A 16,939-nucleotide genomic window follows, 5' to 3' on the forward strand; every position below is an offset into this window, starting at 1 on the left:
TAAATCATTCTTAAAGCAGATTGTAGACTTAAGTGCCAGCTTAAGTAAAAAACGTACTAAGTTTTTGCAACACAAACACTGACTTAATCAGTTTTAACGCGAAAAGGTGCCGACAAAAGAAGAGAAGCAGTGGACCGCTATGGTGGAGAAAAGAAGAGCTGCTCAGGAAGCAGCAAGCGCATCAACCTCTGAGCAAATAAATGCTAAATGTACAGAGAAAGAGGATGAAACTATGAATGTCAAGTGTAGTCACTGCACATTATTATGCAGTGTGTCATTACTGGTAGAGTGATAATTGGGGCTATTGTATTGAGTTATTTGCAGCTTATTCTCAGATTTAATATGTTCCAAAACAATTTTTGCTTTGTTATGTGTCCATTTCAAATATTTTGCCCCAAATGTATATATATTTTTTCCTTAATGATATGATATGGAAAGAAATAGAGTGGAATGGTATAGAAAGAAATTGAGCAAATGTGATGCCTGCAAACGTTATCTAGAATCGCATTAACATCTCTTTCATCCCTATTCATTATGTCAGTAATTCACTGTAATACAAAATAAACAACAACAATTTAATTACAGATCCTATTAAATCTATAAAGGTAAGAAAGATATTTGTAGGAAAATTGTTTAGTTAATGAATCAAATTTCAAAAATCACATAATTTGAAATTAAAAAATGAACTGGAAAAATACTCTATAACTTAAGATGACAACAAACTAAACCTTAAAGAAGAAATAAAGCATTTGTCCATCCATCCATCCATTTTCTAACCCGCTGAATCCAAACACAGGGCACAAGGCAGGAACCAATCCCAGGCAGGGTGCCAACCCACCGCAGGAATAAAGCATTTGTAAAGTATAAAAACTGTGTACAACAGATTTACCTGTAGCAGATTGAATAACACAAATATGGTAAATTAAAGAAAATTAAAAGTTCACTTCTGTTTATAATAAATGAATCATATTATTAAACCTAGTTTAAAGTTATAATTTTAATATGAAATATTGCACTCCTTATCTTAACTGGCTGTTCTGAGGAGAAGTGGTATTTAATAATAAATGAGATATATTCTGTAATAGGCATGTACTGTAAAATCAAAGGCGCTTTCCGTGTTGAATAAATAGATTATGATCCTGCTTTTGGCTGTGTCCTAAACTGCTTTTCTGAAATGCTTGTTAATACAAAAGCTACGGACCAGAATAGACATACTGTAAATGTAAAATCACAGCTGCTTTTGTTTAAGAATGGCAGCAGAGGACAAGGAAACACATGAAGATAATGTCTCTGGCTCTTTTCAAAGTTCATGTTCCACGTGTGAGCTGGATGTAATATAAGATATAGTCTGGTATAGGCATATAAAAGTAAAATCAGAATGGGTTTTCAATAGTGATGCTGATAATGCCTTTACCTGTGTCAGAAGCAGTTATTCTGAGCAGTTTTAATAGTGTATAAATAAAGGGTTGAATATAATGAAAAGTCGCATCAAAAGACTGTCATAGATGTTTTTCAACTAAACGCTTTTGGGCACAATGCGACTTTTCCAGCGATTTTTCAGTTATAGTCTTCATTTACCGAGGCAGTTTACAGTGCAGTCCATGTTGGCCAGTTGTGTAATGTGACATGCCCACGACTTACCCACTAGTCCTTAAATCACTCAGGTTTGATTTTGTCTTTAGCTATCGGGATGATCTTGTGTGCTTGAGAGCACACAATCACTGAATGCTCATCTGGAAATAGAATGCATAAAAATCAGTGAGAAGGAAACAAAACAAAGGTGTTTGATGCCTTGTGTTTTATGTACCACAGCCAAATGGAAAAAAGAAAAAAGGTGTGGTGATGAGATCAGCAACTGCATTTAACATTTGATGTTTGACATTTGATATACCTCACCACTAAAGGTTGTGTAATGTGGCATTGACTTATAAGATGAAGCATACTATAATTTGATATTTAAATGACGAATATACATTAAAAACCATTGTTTTGAACAGATATACTGGTAATTTAGACAATGTCATGACTAATTCTTTAAGAATGGCTTAGTTGTTTTTTTCATAAGAATACCTTGACCAGATATATTTGAAAAGCACATCTTTTCCACTTCTTGGCTGCCTAGGAAATTTTAGATGTGTATTCAATTCAATAATTTATCGTCATTTGTACAAGTACCATGTACAATGAAATGCTTGCTTGCATGTGCCCCCGCAGACAGTGAACATAGACAAAAAAAAACACACACACAATAAATGAATGAATATAAATAAGTAAATAAATAAAACCAGAATCCTAGGAATAAATAGAGACAGTGGCAGAAGTATATGTGCAGGTAGCAGTGGAGGTGACACAAGGTTAACGATTGTTCATGAGTCTGATTGCAGTTAGGGAAGAAACTGTTCCTGAACCTAGATGTGCACGTCCAAATGGTCTTTAGTTGCTTCCCAGATGGGAGGAAGGTAAAGAGTGACAGTGCAGGGTGGCTGGGGTCCCGCCTGATACGGTTCATTTTCCTGAGACAGCATGTAGTGTGGATGTCATGGATCGCAGGGAGCTGTGTGCCCGTGATCTGCTGTGCTGTGTTCACCATACGCTGCAGAGCTCTGCAGTCCTGAACTGAGCAGTTGCTGTACCAGGATGTGACGCCTCCTGTCAGGATGGATTCTATAGTACACCTGTAGAATCTGCATAGGGTTGTGGTGGACATCCAGGCCTTACTCAGTCTCCTGAGGAAGTAGAGGCGTTGTTGGGCTTTCTTGACTACTGTGGCAGTGTGACTTGACCATTTAAGGTCATCAGTGAGGGTGACTCCGAGGAACCTAAAGCTGCTGACCTGCTGGGGTTGTGCTCTGTTGCCTGTTTGCGGAAATCCACAATCATCTCCTTAGTTTTGCTAACGTTGAGGGTGAGGTTGTTGTCCTAACACCATTCTGCCAGGAGTCTGACCTCCTCCCTGTAGGCTGTCTTATCGTCCTCGCTGAATCAGACCTATTACAGTGGCATTGTCAGCAAACTTGAGGATGGTGTTAGAGCTGTACTTAGCTACACAGTCATGGGTGTAGAAAGAGTAAAACAGGGGGCTCAGCACGCTGCCCTGCGGGGTGCCAGTGTTGATGGCGATGATGGAGGAGGTTTTTCCACCAATACACACTATCTGAGGTCTGCCAGTGAGAAAGTCCAGTACCCAGTTGCACAGTGAAGAGCTAAGCCCCAGATTCAGGAGTTTAGCGATGAGCTGGTATTGAATGACGGTGTTAAATGCAGAGCCGTAGTCCACAAACAGCAGCTTGGCATAACAGAATGGCTTTTTTGGAAAAAAATATCATGATAGACAATACTGATTTGTTTTTGATACATTTTATTATGACCGAAATATTCTACAGAACTGTTTTTAAAGCTGCATATAGTGACTGAACTTCATTACAATTGGGGTGTTCTGTTTTTGAGTCAGTTGTAGTGTGATATCAGCTGGAAATTATCCTATCTGGTCTTAGTATGTATTTAGGATAACTAGACTAACTTTTTGGGTTTAGCTGTGTTGCAGTGCACTCCAGAGCTGTGGGCCAATCAAGATGAAGTTGCAGTTGCAATGTGCTTCTTGGACTCTGGAAAAGGGAACAAAGTTTCAAACTAACTTAGGGTTCCTTTTCAGCAGGTTTAACATACTTAGTATACTTACAAATTTAAGTCCACACACATTAGACAGACATTATTTACATTAAAAAGCACTATGCCATTAAAAAATGGAAACCATATTTTATATTTATATTTGGACTGAAGTGTAGCATGATACTGAATCAAATATTTAACTGAATGCCACAAAAAAGAGAAGTAATACATGGAAATATTTATGTTGTGTAATGTATGAAATAGAAAAATATGGATCAAAGTACATTTAAGTATTAATCTTCAGTAAAATGATGGAGAGTCGCTGTCAATTAACAATTTGCTAGGGTACCACTTTGGAAAGTGTGCACTGGAAGATGCTGCTAGTTTCTTTCATACTGTATTTCTTTGGAGTGTCAAAGAGATATCTTTGTAGAATCCCTGCAGGTATGATACGAGATCTTTAACAATATGTATCATATAGAACTTTTGCTCTACTGAGAAGAAACATTCTTTATGAATACTGCCCTGCCTCTGACTAGGAATATTTTAGTCTCTGGCGACTTTTGGATTAATTTGGTTTTAAAGAAAAGCTGAGTGACAACAATCAACTCTTTTGTACTATCTATGTAATTGGGAAATGAGTTACAGAGAGACAATTTTACGTCAGTAATGATTCTACTAACGTGTACCCCTCATCATCATTACTTTCCATATAAGGATTTCAGAGCCTTTTCATACACTCAAAGTGAATTACATTTACAAGAACAATAGCAATACTCATTTTGATCATATGTAGCTTAACAAGTGTCATTTTTGTAAAAGTTTACACAAGGATATACTCTATTATATTAGAAGAATGTACTTAATTGAATGAGGACAAGACATTAATTGTTAGTGTGCCATAATCAGAGGACCACTTGAACAAACTGATGAGAAACATGAAGCGAAAACAAGACTAGCATTTTTGAAAAATCGTTTTTCTCCTGCCCACATTGAAAAGTCAAGCTGCCATTTTCTGAGGTATATGGCTCGGGAGAGTGTTTTCAAAAGCATTAGGTTTTGTGCATAGAAAACAGTAGGGTAGTGCGGATGAAAGGCAAAAATGGAACTAATGCCTGCGTTTTGAAATGAATATGCTAGGATGAGGCTTAAGATTAAAGTGGATGGCTGCTCCTTTAAAGAGCTCCCAGAATCCAGTGGATCATCCCAAAGCTGCTATCTTCTTTTCTTTATATTCTGTATACAAAAGACTACAAAACTTCACACAAGAACTGGCATGTCCTAAAATGTACAGAAGACTCTGCAATTGTTTGGCTTTAACAAGAAGGACATTCTTGTTCCTGTTGTTAATGTCTTTATTAATGCTGTGATTATTGCTATTTTTTTACACATAAATATCTCTAAAATTAAGGATATGGCTGTAGATTTTTAATGGTCCCCTTCTCTCTCAGCCATAATAAAATAGCAGACTGCAGAACTGGTAGATCATTGCAAATATTTGGGGACGCTCAATATAGGCCAACCTTTGATCTGAATGTAGAACAAATTAGTAAGAAAACTAGGAAAGCAAGTGGTTTTAAAGTAGACTAAACAGTAATGTCAGTCTTTTATAAAAGCTGCTGTTACTTTTGCTTTTAGATGTTGTATTAAGAACAAACCTCACATTATCAATGTTAGTAGTAAATTATTGGTTTGCAGCAGGTCTCCATCACTAGACTATTCTTAGGAAGAAGGCCAACTCAGTTCTGTCAGGCAATAGTCATCCTATGGTTCCTTAGTTTCAACTGTTGTTTTAATTCCCAGTGCTATAATCACTTTGAATTTGTTTGGCTATAGGGGCTCAAAAGAACACAATGTTATTACAGTGTATTTACAGAATTCCATCTTTTTATATGTTCTTATATTCAGTATTTGTAAAAATCAGAGTACAGTATGTGTTCTGATTGTACAAAGATGGCATTTTAATCTAATGGCATATTTCCTATATTTGTGAAACAATGTTTCATATTTGTAAATTTTTGCTATAAACACATTTCTCTCTGGGATAAAAATAGTCTGCTGTCTGTCGGTCCAGTGTCAGCAAATGACCATCATCATTGTTTACTTTCAAGCAATGCAATAACTGCAAGTTGTCATTGTGGGAAGTCAGAGGTTTATAATTGAAATACAGTTATTTCAAGGACAAGGACAATTTTCTATTCATACTCTATATTTTAAAAATGCATTTTTACAATATTAGATATTTGAATTGGACCTTACTCTTATTCAATGTTAATTAATGTTGATTTATTTTGTTTTATAATTGTGTCTTTTATTTTTCTATTCTTTATTATGTAAAGCACTTCGAGCTACTATTTGTATGAAAATGTGCTATATAAATAAATGTTGTTGTTGTTGAATTGATAAATATACAGACTGAGAGGATTGCTTATTTATTAATGCCTACTCTCTGATGATTTAATATTAAAAAATGTTTTTGTTTTTTCCATGACTGAAAATGACAATTAATAAGGCCATGTCAAGGAGTGTCTGAAAAGATCTAAAATGGTTCATGATGGCTTAAAAATGCAATTACTACATTAATGCCTCTTTCAAGATTCCAACAGCTAGAAAATAATTCACACTTTTAAGGACTGACCCCACTCAAGGTGAATAACATGTTATATAGCTCTCTGATCAGGCACAGACTGCTGTAAAAATAATAACATGGCAGCAAAAAAAAAAAAAAAAAAAAAACTGAAAATAATATTACTATTATAGTCTTACAGAGGAAATACGTTGACATGCTGAAATGAACCCGTACAGTATTCTAGGCTTTTCAGAGGATAACAACATTATCAGTGGATCACTTTCAACTAAATGTTGGAGCAATTCAGTTGAGAAATGAACAAATAATATTACAAATTATAATGGTTTTACTTTATTTTTCAAGTTTTAAGTCAATGGATTTCCTATTTTGGTATTACCTTGAAGGGCTTCCATACATTATTGTCTAGATTTTCTTACTAATGTGTTTTTTAAAAACAGCAAGCATTCACTGGGTTTGAAATATTATCCATTCTGTAATAGCTTAATAATGACCATGTTTAATTTTTGGTGTACTTATAATAGATTTTTATGTCTACTGGGGATGAGAGAGAGAATCCCTAGACACCATTAGTATGAGCATACCATAATTAGTGGCTCCTCTTGAGTGTTTTTTTTTTCCTTTTACTGGAGAATGAAAAATATAGACAAGTGTAATGCATAATTCTATAAAAACTATAAATAGTGCAGTGACAATAATTATTTGACAAAACAGTTTATCAAAATTATTTGCTCTTACGTATGTGGACAACTGAATGAATCATACAGTACTGTTAGTCAAAGGCTGGAAGCTTCAATTACAAAGGCAAGTTAGGTCAATGGACTATTTGACTAATGTTCAATTAAGCAAGTAAAAGAGGCAGTCATTAAGTCAATACTGCTTTTGAGATAATATTTCCCACACTACTTTAATAATTTAAGGAAGGAATAATGTATAGTGGCACAGCCTGTGTCAGCCTGGGTTTTCCTCGGGATACTTTAATATTCTTCACATATTCACACATTCTCAAATAAATGAATGCTAGTCTCATCTTCGAATTGACAAGTTGAACCTATGTGTATGAGTGAGGAATCACATCTGTGGAGGGACATTTCCCACCTCCCTGATATTTGGCAGCAAGTGTTACATAACTATACTGTATATGTGCTTTACTTAAAGGACTATAAAATTCAAATAAATCAATGAATATATATGATTTTTGAATGTACACATGAATGTCATATACCAGGCAATGTTGCTTTATGAATAAGGTGTTGGACTTTACAAAGCAAAGCTAGCAATTTAATTCATATCTCTTATGTATTGAGTAAATCTCAAGTGCTATAGTCTACCAATTCTGCATTTCTATATATATATAAAACAACAAAACGTCTGCTGTCAAGGGTATAATGATGTCTGCCGTCCACAGGAGGTCTGAAATGTCAGATGAACGAAGGTAATAAAAAACACAAAGAAAGACCCGTAAGGGCTAGAATGTCTGATGAACAAAGGCTTCAAAAAGAAAGAAAGAGGAATGTATGGGCACTTGTATATGGAGAACAGAGGTTGCTAAATGCAAGATTTCATTAATACAGACAAATTTACCATTATGTTAATTTTACTGAATGAGAATTTCACTGTGCTTGTATGAGGAATATATTTTAAAAAACACAGATTTGGAATGATGTGGCAGAAGAAACATGCTATATAAACTAACAGTAACTTGTATATACTGCTTGGCCCTGACGATTCAGATTTGTGGATCTGCCTGTTTGCTGGTTTGTCATCAACAGCTAATTAAAATTTTTTTTGAAAATTTTGCAACCTATTGCGTAAAACTGCAGATGATGCTTCAGCGGTCATGTGAGTACTGCACGTTTGGGCATCTTTGGTGGCTGCTGTGACAGCTGCTGGGTGAAACAAGATGAAGCTTAACTTTTAAAAGGGAGCCATACGATCATCAGGTGTCTTTTTGTTACAACACTTTGTTGCACAATTGGATACCAATTGCACCTTATTTAGTGCAATAAACTTAGAATACTGTATAGTCTTGGGTCCAAAATGTATTTGCAGAATTTTTGCATTTGCAGGGTGTCTGCACCCCAAACACCTTTGAATCACTGGGGACAACTCTATATTGAAATATATTTCTGATAAAAGCGCGTATAGTAGATTGCTGTCAACAATTGTAAAGACCGTAATACTACACTGAAAGAAGAGTAATGGATATTTTCTCGTGTGGATGATTTAAAAAACAATATTTAAATTTATTATGAATACAAAAATGAATTAAAAGCTAGTGTAGAAATGCTGAAGATAGTGAAGTTAGTTTTAACCACATATAGTGAAATCAGAAATTATTCAGACCCTGTCGCTGTTTCTATATTTTGTTATGTTATAGCCTTGTGCTAAAATGGTTTAGGTGATTTTTTCCTCACATCAAACAATACTCAATATTCCAAAGAATTTTTTCAAATTTATTAAAACTTTAAAAAACTGAAATATGACATTGAGACCTTTCACTTTAAAGGTACTTCGTTGAAGCATCTTTGGCACAAATTCCATCATGGAGTCTTCTAGGGTATGACAAATCAAGCTCTGCACACCTGGTTTGGGAATTTCCTGCCATTCATCTCTATAGATCATCTGAGGCTCTATCAGGCTGGATGGAGACTGTCAATGAACATCTATTTTCAGGTTTCTCCATAGTATTCAGTACCCTTTACTGTGACACTTGAAATTTGGCTTAGGTGCATCCCATTGGACTAAACATCATTGAAATGTTTCTACACGTTTTATGGAATCTACCTGGGGTCAATTCAATTGATTACACATGAATAAGAAAGGCACACAACTGTCTATGTAAGGTCTCACAGTTAACAATATATAACAGAGCAGAACCCAAGCCATAAGGTGAAAGGAACTGCCTGCGGGTGACAGGGGGAAAGCAACACAATTCCTGCAGCATTGAGCACAGTTGTCTTCAAAATTCTTAAATGGAAGAAATTTGAAACAACCATAACTCTTCCTAGGGCTGGCCTTCTGTCAAAACTGAGCAATCATGGGAGAAGATCCATCTTAAGAGAGGTGATCAAGGACCAGATGATTACGCTGGCTGTGAAAAAAGAACCTGTGTAGAGATGGTATAAACCTCCAGAAGGACAGCCATCACTGCAACAGTCCATTGATCTGGGCTTTATGACAGAGTGGCCAGACAGAAGCCTCTCCTCAGAAAAAAAAACACATGGAACCCCACTTTTTGCAAAAAGGCACCTAATGCTCTCTCATACTGTGAGAGACAAGATTCTCTGGTCTGAAGAAATTAAGATTAGTGTCTTGTCTGGAGAGAAGAAGGCACTGCTCTTCACCTGTTCAATACCATTACAACAGTGAAGCATGGTGGTGGCAGCATCATGCTGTGGGGTTGTTTTTCAATGGAAAGGATTGGAAGACTAGATAGGGTTAAGTAAAAGCTGAATGGGGCAAAGTACAGAGATATCCCTAACGAAAACGAAAGTGTTCTAGACTTAAACATAGTAAAGGCTCACCTTCAAAAAATTCAATGACCCTAAGAACAAAGCAAATGCAATACAGGTTTGGCTTAAGGACAAATCTGGAAGTATTCTTGAATTTTCCAGCCAGAGCCTAGTCTTGAACCTAATTGATCCAAAAAATGTCTCCATCCAACCTAACAGAAGGATCTGCAGAAAAGAATGGTAGAAAATCTAGGTATGTGAAGCTTGGCACATCATACTGAAGAAGACTCCAGGCCATAACTGCTGCCAAAGGCACACCAGCTAAGTACTGAGTAAAGGGTCTGCATAATTATATCAATGTGATATTTCAGTTTTTTTATTTTTACGAAATCTTGTTTTTGCTTTGTCGTTCTGGGGCATTAAATGTTACTTGAAGGGTGAGAAAGGAATTTAAATGATTTTAGTACAAGGCTGCAACATTGCAAAATGTGAAAAATGTGAAGGGGTCATAATACTTTCTGAATCCACTGGAAGTTGAACAGCAGTCCATGTAGGTAATTTATAGATGTTTACAAAAGCATAAACTGTTATCAATTCTGAATTTGCATGCACAGCAATTCAGTTTATGGCTGTGAAGAGCTGCAATGGGTTGAAGTCTGGAACCAGCCTGGGATGGGGTGCTAGTCACTAGCAGGGCACACTCCCACCCACAGCAATATTCATTCATTCATGTCATTTTAGAGTTCTAAAACAAGCATACAGTTGGAATGTGGGTGGAAAGCTATAATATCCATATAGATTTGTAAATTCAATACATCATTGAGTATGCACTATCTATGTAAGTTTGCTAATAAAAAATGAAAGAAGAATGCATTTTAAACTATAACCGTAAGGTCTCTTCATTGTTTTAAATTCCACCTTCCTCAATTTTTTCCAGCACAGCTTTTGTGATGACGACTGTTCTTAATGCAACAGTTTAATTAAACACTTCATGAATAAGTGATTAATCATTAAGACAAAATTTGACTTGATTTTTTTTCTCTCTAAATTAACATGGGTTATTGGTTTGCCAGGATCTATTCCTTCTAACAATGAGACTACATGAATTAATAAAAGTAGGCCTATAAAATATATTTTATATACTTTTAATTTTTATATTTAGTTTAATATTTAATTTTTAGTAAAAATGATGACATTATAAAGCATAAAGCTATGTATTCATATTAAAAAGCTTTACACACTGCTGAATATACTAACAAAATGAAAACTTTGTTATATGTGTTTTGATCAACCTGTTTTGAATATTATTACTCTTTTATGAAAACTACCACCTTTGCTTTAAAACATCACATGCAAGATTAAAGAATGTACTTAATATTCAGAGACATGGTTAAAAATAAGGTATAGTGGAATACAAGTAGAAATAATACAACATATGTAAAATAAAATGGTATACTGACAAACGGGATTAAAGGCAATGCAGGTGACAGCAAACTTTTACAAGTTCCCTTCTAATATTAGAAGCCTGATACTAAGGTAATGAAGGAGAAAAAAATTAAAATTTTTGTGTTTACTTGAGGTTTGCCACCACACTGGACCTCATTTACATTCCACAATCAAGTCAGAATAGTCCAATAAAACTGAGTTGTGCTGGCTCAGGGCATGTATACAGCAAGTTTATAAAAGAATGAAGTCATTTCAAAATGTTACAGCCCAGCTAATACTAAATGAAACACCACAGTAGTTGAATGAAAATGAAGTGGAAAGATGAAAAATGCTTTTGTATCAGAACAAATCAGTGTGAGTAGCATTTGTAATCCAGTGAAATTATTCATCATATATGTTTGCATCAACTGAATCATTTACATTAATTCACTTTTTTAATACAAAATGGCTTACAAAGGAGGTCAACATAAACGAGTAAACATCAGTCTGGGGGACTAGTGTTAAATGAAAAGGTTACAAAATTGATCAAATCTGAAGAAATGATTGCTACTCCAAAGACAATCAATATATCCTCACCCTCGGACTCAGTACATTTCATTAAAGGGGGTAAACATCACAGACAACACCTGCTACTCAATAAAGGGTAGGCAACCCAGCAATTGATAGGAGTGCCTAATCCCACATATAAAACAAAGGAAAAAAAAAAGGAGAAAATACCTCCTGACTTTGAAGGACCAGATTTGTAGGATAGAAGTATGAAACTCTATACTGTCACTTATGTGGAATGGGGTTAATGTGGAAACTTGTTCAGCATAGGGGTACAGAAACACCAGGGACCATAAGTGATTTCAGGGTGAAACGGATATATTCCTGGTAGAATGGTTAACACTTTCAAGGTGGGTGTGAACATAAAAGTTACAAGCAGGGTGTGTGTACTGTAGATAAAAGTCGACATCAATTGGTAGAAGATTAAGCAGCAAGGAAAATCATCATTTTTCCTTTTTCCATCGCACCAGTTACTCTCATCAAAAGATATCTACTGCAGAAGATGGCTTGTGTACAGTTAATGACTCTGATCTTGTTCTTTAAGTTGATGATTTTGAGCTGTCAGAAAAAGTGACAAAAAGAGTCAGCCGTGCAAAACATGTGTATGACTTAGTATTGAATTCAGCTGGTTGCCTTGCATGTTACCATATACTATAAGATGATCATATACAGTGAAATCTCGGGTCACGACCGTAATTCATTCTAAAACTCTGGTCTCAACCCCTTTTTGGTCATGACTCGAAGTAATTTCCCCCATAGTATTGTATGTAAATACAATGAATCCGTTCCGGACCATGCGAACTGTATGTAAATATATATTTTTTTAAGATTTTTAAGCACAAAAATAGTTAATTATACCATAGAATGCACAGTGTAATAGTAAACTAAATGTAAAAACATTGAATAACACTGAGAAAACCTTGAACAGAGAAAACTAACATTGCAAGAGTTCACGCTATAGCCTTACGAACCGCCCACTGTAAACAATTTTTTTCAATGAGTTTTAAGCACAGGGAAAAAAAATGAATATTTGAAAAATCCTTAATTTATGCACAAGCTAACCATAAACAACCAAGAAAACTAACCTTGCATGAGTTGAATTCTGGCATGAAGGAAGTGAGGAAGAACTGTGTGGAGAGGAGATTACAGTTTTGAGGTAAAGTTCATCTGCGCAATGCACGTCTGAACGAGAACAATGTACTGTACAGGGAGAGAATGATCACGCGCGGAAATCATTGCCGCATACGAACTGGAAGGGAAACTGGCTTGTTCGTCACCTGAGTGTGTGGTCGTGAACAGATGTAAAAGTTTGGCGAACTTTTTGGTTGTAACCCGATTTGTACGTGTTCAGTGACGTTCGTGACCTGAGGATTCACTGTATTGTGTTCACAATTTTAGTTGGTTTCTACAATTTGAGTAATAAATAAGGATGGTTACATGTTCACAAAGTGAAAAGAAATTAAACCTACGGTCTCAAAAAGGCTAAAGCCAACTCATCTATAGTCATGGGGAGAGCTTGGTTTCCCTAGTTTATTTAGGAAGTGGGGACACTGGTGTTTCTTCTTCACTAAGGCTGTGGTGCTCCATGTGTATCTAAGGTCATCAGAAATGTGAATGCTCAGAACATTAATGCTAATGAATACCTGTATGGGGCCATGAGTACTGTGTGGTTTCTAAAAGTTAGTAATCATTTATTTTAGAATTGCATTCTAACAGAGATTCTTTTACATACAAGGCTTCAAACAGCTTCACCTTGTTTTTGTAGGCTGCATTGTCATTAGTAGAAATCATGACCACAGAGTCAACAAACTTGATGACTGAGGTAGTAAAACTTTTAGTCACACAGTCATATGTGAACAGGCAGTATAATATTGGGCTGAGTATACACCCCTGAGGAGCCCCAGTACTGAGACAGGGTATACAAGACATATGATCCTCAACTCTGATAGTCTGTAGTCTGTTAGTTCAAGATGCAATTACATATTGTGGTGTTTAATCCCAATGACCTTTAAGACACATTTTTGAGGGAGATGAACTGGATTGACCAACATTTTAAGCCATGTATTTTTTTACTTCCAAATAATATAGAACAAAATGGATGGCTATGAATAAGAGCATTCTCCAGTACTCTATTGAAGGAACAGGTAAATGGGTCAGAGTCAGAAATGCTGGCTTTGACTTGCAGCACAACTAATCTCTCAAAACACTTCATAATTCCTGGAGTGAGAACAACACGCTGGTAGTCATTCATGCATGTTTTGGGTGCTTTCATAGGCATCAGTAGGATAGTGATGGATATAAATCAGGCAGGTACAAGAGCCACCTTAAGCCTAAATAATGTTTAAAATGTCTGTAAAGACTTCTGCAAATTATGCCCATGACCAGGAATGCCATCTGGTTCAACAGACTTGTATGTAGAGCAGGCTCAGCTATGGGGCACACTCTCAATCTGCTGAAGGTAATAGTGGAGGAGAGAATGAAGACAAACTTGATAGCTATTATGAACAAGGCAGCACATCCTTTCTCTGACACAATAACATCGAGTACTTTCAAACAACAAATTATTCAGCCGGAGTGTGTCCATGAACACTACTGGGGCTCCTTTATACCTATGCCAATTCCCCTGTATATCTGTGACTACTGTTTTATTATTAGCCAAGTCAAAAGTTTTCTTTGTTTTTAGTACTTCTGGTGGGTATTTGAGGAGAGTTGTTTTATTTGTTGTATTTTTTTTTTATTGAGCTTCTGTTAAAGGTGTGATATAACCAGGGGCATTAGGAAGTCCCAAACCCCCAAACACAAACACCACACTCCTTTATAAGTTATAAAAAGCACAAAAACACTGTTTTTCTCAGTATACTATAATTTCTCTCACCACTGCACTGCCCTCCTCCTGTCAAATGTTCTCTCTCTACCTCCCAGCTCCGACTTGCCTGGATAAGGGAGTGCAGTCCCTTTTATTACAGATTTAGGAGTACTTCCAGTGCCAGGGCAATTGCCCAATGGAGGTACTTCCGGTTCACACAAAAGACCATTGTAACAGGGAGCTAGTCTCCCTACAGGGCCCTCTTATGGCAGCCAGTGACCCAGCAGGGCTGCTCTGCCAGACTAGATTCGCCGGCTTGGCCTGCTGGTTTCCCACTGGGCACCGATATCCAGGGCTGCTGCCGTCTAGCATTATGGGGGAATAAAACCCCCCAGTGATATTTCTTTTTATTGGGCTATCTGTCCATGCTTTTCCATGCTTCCTTCCGGGTCTTATCCCCTCTTCCTCCCTGGCCAGGATGCCTATATGCCTGTTAGGAGCCACCCGTCCGGGTAAGGAACTATCCCCTCTTCTGGCCGGGATGCCCGTCCAGCCCATGTGGCATCTACAAAGGATAAATTTCCCTGTTGAGGCAAATCAATTACTACAGTATGTATTTATGATTTTTTTTTAATCAGAGGAGAACCCTCCATATATTTTCTGGCAAGAGTGTGAAGCTGATCATCCTAGGGGTACAGAGCTCCAGGAGACATCAATATCATTTTTTTCAAGTTGTGAATTAAAAAAAATGTTTATTGTGTAGGGAAAAATCACTTTAACAGTGCAGCAGGACTTACATTTATAACCAGCTTTAATTTGTATCTCTTGCTACTTGTGCCATGGAACGTTAGTGGTGGAGACGTATTTTCTAAACGTATGTGTTGTTAGCCCTTTTGATGCTTGAAGTGAGATTGCTTGTCACTGCTCTGAGTTCCTCCTTGTCTCCTGATCTGAACCTAGCATCACAGGCTCTCAGCAAATGTGCCAAGCACTCTATACATCCAAGATTTTTGCTTGATTCGTATCTTAATGTATTCTGTGACCACAGCATTATCGGCACATTTCCTAATGTAGCTGTTCACAGCTGATGTACACTTATCAGTGTTAGCATGTGACACAAAGATGTCAGTCACATTCATTCAAAAACCTTCAGGCAAAGTGCATCTTTCGAATGTGAGTAAATGAAAATATTGGGAAAACTAATTTCCATGTATAAAAAAATATACTGTGGTTTCTTTCCAATTCCCTTGACCCTTGTTGTGAAGAACTGTTTGCTGGCTTCCACTTAATTTCCGCCTTTGTCCTTGAGTAGTTGATATGTTCTTTATTTCTTTAACTGAAAACATTCTGCTAGATCAAGTTTGTAGATGCCTTTGAGAATTCTGAAAAACTTGATTAGGTTTCCAAATAACTTCATCTTGTAATGGCTAAAAAGATACAGTTGATTTAGTTTGTGAAATATGAGATGCCTTTTAGTCCAGGGTTGTTCCTTGGCTATGTCATTTTACATGGAGACACATCATAAAACCAAGAATAAACTTCATAAATATTAATACTCACCTCTCATACGGCTGTAAAAATCAAGCTGAAACCTCTATTGGAAAAGCCTAGTCAAAAAAAATTGCAACCTCATATAAAAATGGGAATAGCTAAAGAAGAAGAAAATGATTGGTGCTCACCTCTACCCATGATTTTTTTCTGCCTCACATTAAAATGGGCTCTGGTCCCTACACTCCTGAATTAAAGTAGGTGAGGTTATGAAATTAATTAAGTTTTTATTTTCATACCGGGAATTGTACTTACAGGAATTACCTCACATGGCAGCTCAAAGAATGACATTGAGAAATTTTTCGTTTTTCTTGAAGGCCAGAGATGAATGAGTTATTGCTTATCATTTTTTTCTGGGGTTGAACTTTCACAGATAAACTTAACGTTCACTACATTCAGATGTTTGATGTTTTACTAATAAAAACAACCTATGGTTAGAGCTGAATCATTTCTACTGTAACTTCCAGGTTCTTATCTACAAATGATAGTGAAGCAAAACTTTCTTCTGTTCTGAGTTAAAGGTAGACTAAAGGGGCAGGTGTTTCATTAAAGATGTAAATGGGGTTGAAATGAGCAGATATCTGACATTTGGCAAAATAAAGCCTTAGTGATATACAGCAAATCAGTGACACACAATATCACCCAAAACTTGAATACACTGCATGACATCAAGACTAAAATAGTGACTCTCTGCTCTCTTGATTTGTTGTTCCACCAGTAGTCAGGTAGAGTAGCAAATTGTCCAAGCATGACAGGAGTCAGGTGGTCTGTTAAGCAATGTTAAACAGATAGAGAGTAGAGGGAGAAAGAGGAATTAACGAATAGATTGTGTTTCTCTAGAAGAAAGCCACCAGGTTTGCTTGTTGCTGTTTCATGTACAACAATCTACGGCCCCCTAAACACTCTTTTAATGGAATGAATGTGCAGGCTGCTGAATAGCAA

This window comes from Polypterus senegalus, chromosome 8, assembly GCF_016835505.1.
Source record: "Polypterus senegalus isolate Bchr_013 chromosome 8, ASM1683550v1, whole genome shotgun sequence".
Classification (NCBI taxonomy): domain Eukaryota; kingdom Metazoa; phylum Chordata; class Cladistia; order Polypteriformes; family Polypteridae; genus Polypterus; species Polypterus senegalus.